This window comes from Rhea americana, unplaced genomic scaffold (genome assembly GCF_003343005.1).
Source record: "Rhea americana isolate MKP2758 unplaced genomic scaffold, rheAme1 scaffold_110, whole genome shotgun sequence".
NCBI lineage: Eukaryota > Metazoa > Chordata > Aves > Rheiformes > Rheidae > Rhea > Rhea americana.
The window spans coordinates 2,238,393-2,246,062 of record NW_028185151.1 but is presented as its reverse complement, the minus strand read 5'-3'; the positions used below and the strand labels follow the sequence as shown (position 1 = coordinate 2,246,062).

The 7,670-nt window shown below is 36.7% G+C and overlaps 1 long non-coding RNA gene across 1 annotated transcript; it reads left to right on the top strand.

Moving 5' to 3' along the window:
* The first annotated feature begins 2,608 nt into the window (after nt 1-2,608).
* On the top strand, nt 2,609-5,337 carry LOC146601002 (uncharacterized). The gene is made up of 3 exons (XR_014896928.1): nt 2,609-2,743; nt 3,650-3,686; nt 4,752-5,337. It is a non-coding gene; the product is annotated as an uncharacterized LOC146601002 (long non-coding RNA).
* Nucleotides 5,338-7,670: the final 2,333 nt, after the last annotated feature.

Here is a 7,670-nt window from a genome sequence, read left to right as displayed (position 1 = left end):
GACACTGTTAAWGTCACTGTAATGGTGACATTAGGTGTCTCCAGGGGGGCTATAGGATCATTTAGGCAAAGGGTCTATCACAAAAGTACACCCTACCTGTGCCTTTGTGTAGGCAAGGACTCCATGCCGAAAGTATATGCCACATGGCACTATTAATTCTTTTAAGAGAYCTTTTGGATAAAAGAAGCTGGGTATGAGCAAGGGAATCTCTGCATTGGCCTCTGATTAGAATCAGTACTGGAAACAATGCCGGTCTCTGAGAACAGGCATTGGCATTGCGTCTGTATTCCTAGAAGATGAAAATGACTCTTTCTCCTAGGCSTACCACTCCCATTAACTGGAGACATAAGACCCCTCCTCCTTTACTACAAATTTGATTTGATATCAGACTCATTACTCAAGTTTCCTTCATTTTGGCAGTGTGARAGGCAGCAGAATACTAGCCAAACATCAAGCAATGGCTATAACYACCCTACCACTAGTATGTAGAAGATTACTAGCCAGTTTCCCTGTATAAGAAACTTCTAAAACATAGTATCGTATGTTTTCTAATTACCTGCATAGATTAATATATGCATTTCATACATATGCACACTAATCATTATGCTGCAAAAATAGCTGGCAATATCCTCATCATTGCTATTGGAGATCTCCCTGCCTTCAGGCATTTTCAGCTAAAGCTGAACATCTCTTTAGGCTAGATAGTTTGCAAGCCTCTTGTTTTCATTAGCCTGTCAGCATCCACAGTACCTGGTATTATTCAGTAACTGAGCTTAATGCAGTGTCTGTAGTAGCCTATCAGCTACTACAGACTGCTGATTGTCATGTACCTTTTTCCTGAGCAATGAAGTCTCAGCTGATATCCTAAATGGTTATGCTCCAAGTTGGGCTTTTATGTGTAAATAAAACCTAGATTGTATCCCAAATCTCTACTATTGGAAAATCAAGTTGCCAGTGTGATTGTCTTAGTGAAGTGTTAGAGCATGACTTGTTGTGTCTGGAACAGACAGCTGCTCTCTTTATATCCCTCTGCCCTGGAGGACGAGCACTCATTTCAGGGCAGGTAAGCAATGTCTCTGCCACCTCCTCCCAGTAAGCATTCCCTAAGGGAAGTGCAGGGCTTCTGCCAAACCTTCCATGGAAACCTCACACCAAAGGCTGCTGAAGGCAACTAAAAATCACCCCACACCTGAGATAAATGTTACAAAATGCCTGTTGTAAGCTGGTGAGTGACCTTGGGCTAAGTAGCAAGAAGAGCTGGTGAAAACCTCAATACGTTGAAACCACGCAGGATTCACTGTTCAATATAGCTCTGCTAAGCTTCGCATTGACAGTAAATTTGTTTGAATACGGTGCCTGAAATGAGATGCAGCAGTACAAGTTCATACAAACTGAAGCGAAAGAAAGAAGGTGGGAATGGAGTTTGGTTTTAGCATTAATGGTGACAAATATCATGATTAAGCATCAAACTTTCCTAAATCTCCTCTATCATGAACCTAGGTATTAAAAAGAATCTGTAGGTTAAACATACACTTTTTTTTAAACTTAGAAATGGCCCTAAAAATGAATAAGTTCTAGGCTTGAGTAGAAAAACTTATGGTTGAACTCTAGATATTTCTTAATTCAGTCAAGGYTTTCATTGATATCTGTAGGAGTTGTCCTGAAAAAGGCTTCTACAAAGGCTGTATAGGCTGTTTGATTTGGTTCATTTTTAATTAAAACAAAAGAACAGTGAATTTCATTTTTACTTCACTTGTATCGTAATCCTTAGTACTTCTCAATTCTGCTTAAACGGGGATTTAGATGAAAGTGCTTTATTGAGTATGGGCTTTTGTTAGAGTTATAGAGCCTCTGAAATTACATTTGTTCAGTTTTAAAACTGACATTTTGTTGTGGGCTCATACAAAGTACCAATATATACATGCAAGTATATGCAAAAATACAATGCAGGCAAAACGAACTGAACTGTAAATTAATTAACATTACTTTTCAAAAATATCATAGAGCAACTCTGCCAGTTTATGTCCCTTTAATTTCCTACTCCCTTAGTTTCCCATCAATCTTCATTCATAAATAGACATATTCTTGCTGTTCAGGCTCTCTCCAATTTTTTATTCAATTAAATGGAATATTTTATTGCAAAATGTTCCATGTGCCAAAAAGTAAYGAAAGCCAAAACTTTCCCAGTTATGGACAAGCAGATTTCATTTTCAATGGGCCAAGTTCACCTTCTGAAAAAAACAGAGGGTGAAATTACACTACACATAATTGTTGTCTAATATACAAAGCAATTTTACYTCAGTATCATCAGTTCTGGATTCAGGCCAAAAAACACAAAAACCCCCAAACCAGCACTGATGTAAAAAAGGCAATTTTCTAAAAGTCCTAAAAAATTTTTGATGTCAATCTATAGATTGTCAAGTAACAGAAAGCATTTCCTCAGTCATATTATTTTAACTTCTGAGGACAAGTGTTGCATATGCAAAACCTTAGCTTCCCTCTCAAGTCAAAGCTGTGGCATGATTTAGATAAATAAAGTTCAAAATACTGTGGACTAGTGGACTAATTTTTCTCTGACATTACTTTTTTTTATTAGGATATTCTGTATTTACTGGTGAAACAAATGTCACACTTTCACATCTATGCTGCATCCTGATCCCTTCTTCGGTATTCTCTACTTTGTTAGTCTGTGTTTCATGCAATAGTTCCTTGTAGGTGTTGGAAACCTCAGCAGATTGATGAGGTATGTCTCATACCACCTGCCTTACTTTCCTTTTAACTGTGATCTTATGTTTATTTTTTTGAATGCACAGTTTCTTTATACTAAAATTCTATTGCAAATGTTGAAGATACAGTTTTGGGTGTGATACAAGTGTTTTATCTACTGAAGGCTGGAAGTGACAAACCAGATTTGAAAACCTGACTTTTCTAGGGTTTGGTTCTTTCTATAAYGGGGATAAACCAACCAGAAAACTGTGACAGGGAACATGCTTCTACTYTATAGCAGAAGTTCTGATTTCTTTTGCTTTTCTATTCTTTTTTTCACCCACTGTGGACAAATTCAGGTTWAACCTGAAACTTGTATACTTTTCCTCCATGCTGAATTTCTAGATTTTTTTTTTTGATTTATTAATTACTTTTCTTTTTGGTGAAATCATAGCACAATGATTCCCACACAATCAAGCCACAATCTGGGCTCTACAACAACCCAACAAAATACATGTTGTAGTAATTATTTATATTTACTTTTTTTCAAAGTTCAGGAACACAAACTCGTTAGTATTAACGTGCAATTGCTGAAACACAGTAAGAGACAGGTAGGCAGAAGAGGTATAAAGACAGTAAGGAATCCTATTATTCATTGTGTATTGATCAAAATGGTTGAGCCACAGTAAAGTCGGGGGTAAAACAATAGCACAATCCATGTTTCCATACCAATAATTAGAGCCCAAATCCACATAACGGTCTCTCTGCCTTTTCCAATGGAGTTTTGAATATCTCCAAGAATGGAGATTTCACAGCCTCTCTGAGCACTTATTCCAAAATTTGACTATATTCATTGTGAAAAAAAATTTCCTAATATCTAACTGGAATTTTTCTTGTTGCAACGTGCATCCATTGCCTGTTGTCCTGCTGTGCATCATCCAAGAAGAGCTTGCTGTGTTTTTTCTGGACCCTCCCATCAGGTAGTTTCAAACAGCAATAGGATCCCCCTGACCCTTCTCAAAGCCAGTGCTCTCAGCCTGTCCTCAGATATCCTGTGCTCCAATGCCTGAGCAGTTGGTGGCCTCCACTAGACTCACTCCAGTAGGTCCATGTTTCTCTTGAACTGGGGGAGCCGAGAACAGGATGCAGCCCTCCAGATGTAGCCTTACTAGTGGGAAGGAGGAAAGTCATTTCCCTCAACCTGCTTGCAGAACTTGCTAATATAATACTGTATTAGTTCAATATATGTATGGGCAACTGTAGAAGGCAAAGAGTCTCTTTAATTGCTCTTTGCACTGATAAAATAATTAAGCAAGGGCAGAATGGGTAGGGGTGAAAAATGACTTTGAAAACTGGAAGGTTTTCTGGAAAAGGAAATAAAAATTATTTTACAGAAAAATATGTTTGGAATACCTTTAACAACCATTTGAGAAAAAGAATACTTATGTGTAAGAGGGGTGTGGCAACAAGACCATGAGACAGATTGATTTTATTCTTATTTTGTCATGAATCAGAAGGTGAGGGAGTGATACTGTAGTTAACTTGGGATCAGAATCACCACCGCTGCAAAATTTGCAATGGTTCTGATAGAAAATAACAGCTCAAATCTTAAAGAGATTTGCTTTTGCAAATGCAAAGTGAAAATACATAGCAAAAAATGACAAGAAACAAGGAAAACATATTTTTACATATATACAAGAAATATGAGTGAGTTCTACTGGAAGTATCAGAAATTACATCTGTTTCTTTGCTGCTTTCACTGAAAATCTTCTACGTCTTTCCATCTAACTGTTAATACAATTTTTGTGCTAACTAGATTTTAACAACAAATCTACAATGAATGAAAGTCATCATCCTTCTCAAATTGATGAGTCTTTACTTAGAAAGGACTTAAAATATTTGTTCTCCATTCATACACATATTCATTCAGGAACAAAAATATATTGAATTTGTAATGTGAAAAATATACATGTGTACAGACACACACACAATTTTAACATGTATTTCAATATTGAATTTAATATTATTTTCTCTCTTTGCCTTAGAGGACAGAGAAGAAAAGAAGAYGACAAACCTTTACATCTCATTAGGAAACAATTACTTCCACCATCCCCTCTCTGATGTCCTCCAAAATAAAAGGCCAAGTTTTATTCCAGGTTACATACCTGCAACTACTTTTGAAATTTATGAGTTACTAAAATTACCGATGGTAGAGTCATTACAAAAACAAATTGCACAAATTAAGATCCCTCATAGCCCTAGAATTCTAGAGTTATGGGGTTACTTTCCATGAGACTTTACACTTTCACCAGCTGTCAAGGTCAATTTGCCAATATAAAAGACAGTGGAAACCTGCTATGCATGTCAGTCCTGAAAAATTGTAAGGCCACTGACAGAAGCAAGGGGTGGGAAACTATACAGAAAATTTCCCTTATGTGGGCAATGTTTCTGGAAGGTGAGGTGGCTTTACTAGCACTACCTACAAAACCAAAGGCAGACAAGCTCCACTACTGCTCAGGACTACGTTTGTGTCTACAGTCACACATTTCTTGCAGTAGAAGCTCCTCAGACTAGTCCAGAGACTCCTGTAGACTTTCTGATGCAGCCAGAATAGTTGTTGATAATACTTTCATTAAACTTTATTTCTGTACAATCTTTTGCTTATTAGCCTTTCCCTTGGTAGAAGACTATGTTGAAAGTAGCATGTTCTATGTTCCTCTTTAAAACAAACAACATGCAGATAAACATGGTGCAAAGCACTTACCACAACTGAAAAATAATCTAACCACAGTGAGGGAGGGGATAAGAGCAGTGTATTTTGTGGTCCATAAAGGAAATTGAAATCTGCTTTTTGGAGGAGACATGTTTCAAAGGATGAAACCCACCAAATGGGGAAAATGTCTCTTTTTCTTGGGTATGCACACAGCAGATATTAATGGTTGCCATAAGTTAAATGGGAAGTACTATGGATATTATTGTCTGTTTGTTATTACATAAAAACATTTGAGCTTTGTTCCCTTCGCCAGTGGATTAAAGAAAGACATCACTCYGAGTCAGATCTGATCAAGTTGCTTTTTAGCATATTATGCCTTGCTACAATACAATTCAGACAGTGGCTGCTGCAAAACATTTTGTTTAGTGCCTTGTCTATTATTGGTTTACTAGGAAAAAAATGGTCCCAAAGATAATTTATTTTTCTACAAAATTCCAATGGTCTTCTATACTTTAAAAGAAAACAGATGATACAGACTTCTTGTAAAGTTTTGTGTCTTCTTTAAGAGTCTTCTCAAGCCACTGAAATAATTTACCCTAAATGAAGAGAAAGCAAGAAAGAAGGAAGAAAGGGAAAGGAAGAGTGAAAGAGAAAGGAAGGGAAGGGAAGGAAAAGGAAGGGAAGAAGAAGAAGACAGAAAAAAAAAGAAAAAAGAAAGTAAAAAGGAGCCAAAAGGGGAGAGAAAGAAAGAGAAAGAATGAATTTTGATTAGTTGATGAGTTTATTTCTTGAATTAAAAAGACTGCTATAAAAGACTAGACTAGCATTCAGAAAGATATGTGTGTTTATGCACACTTCAGAAGTTCCCAAAAGGCTTATAAGAAAATAATTTATATATGTTATTGAATCAGACATTCTTATGTCTCCATAGACTCTGAGATGATTCACGATCTTTCCTAATGACAATAATACAGTAGGCTTTTGGCGACTAGTGAGGAGAGCTGGCTTAGGCTGGCAACCTGGAGATGAAATGTTTACTGCCAATCTCCTGGGCAACCATCTCCCCCTACAGGCACCTTTAAATAAATCTTCCCTTCCTTATTTCCAAAAAGGCTCTTTGGAAGTATTCCATTTGAGGCTGCTGAGACTACTTCCAAAAAACCTCTTGTTTAAGACTTGTTTTGTAAGCATTTTGTGTAAGACAGGCAAATATTTATTTCCTTACATTTTAGCTTGTAGATCTTAATATAGTTTGCTTCCTTTCAATTCTCCACATCTTATGCTGTAGCCTGTGGCATGGCACTTTGCCAGTGAGCATTCCTGCATTAGACATTACTTAGGTGCACAAATCCCAGCTGTCATCTCAGCTACAGGGGGAAAMCAAAAAAGCACTACACATGCCTAGTCCAGGTTCCTCTTCTACATTGGTTTCCAAGCATCAGGTACTTCTGATGCTCCAAATACCTCTCCAAACTCCATATTAAAAACTGATTTTACAAGAAAAGGAGCAAGGTAAGTATAAAAGAGCACTTGATCCAAGCTACTAAATGCAATTTTAAATAAGGGAGTGGGAAAGTAAATTGTTTTGCCCATAGCCCAGCATACTTATGCAGCATTTATGTGTAGAAGCATCCACAGACAAAATAGAACCTGGCACAGAGCTGTGTTCTTGGAGATCAGCTAATAATCTCCATGGTTAATATTCCCAGAAGGCAATGCTTAATGTTCCCATTGGTTTAATTCAAAGTCATGCCCATCTGTTTGTGAAACTATCAATTAAAAACAATGATTCCAGTTCTCAATGCCTTATTCAGGCCTTTGTGAAACCAGTTACTGGAATTTTTATCTGGGTTAGGAATTCAAAACAAGGCACAATAAAAAAGTTATATTTCAACATTTAATATGATGAAATACCTTAGAATGAAATTAGTTTTTTATTATTTTTGTAATTTTCAGTGCTAAGAGGAGATCCCTACTCTATTTTTAAATGCAATACTACATCACTTGCAATTTGTAGTTTCCATCTTTATACTTCAATACATGCAGTGAGTCGTGTCACTCTACCTTAAGATTTTTACCTGTTTGTATCTCTTAAAGAAACGGATAAATATTTGACTAAATGCTGACTGAGATGCCTTGCATTTTGAACTTCATCTAGTAAGTTTGCCTTCTGCTTTAGAAAGAAATAAAGTGAAATAGCAAATGTATTTTGTATGGACAATCCACTCAGCTATGTTCTGTCTTTAATGCA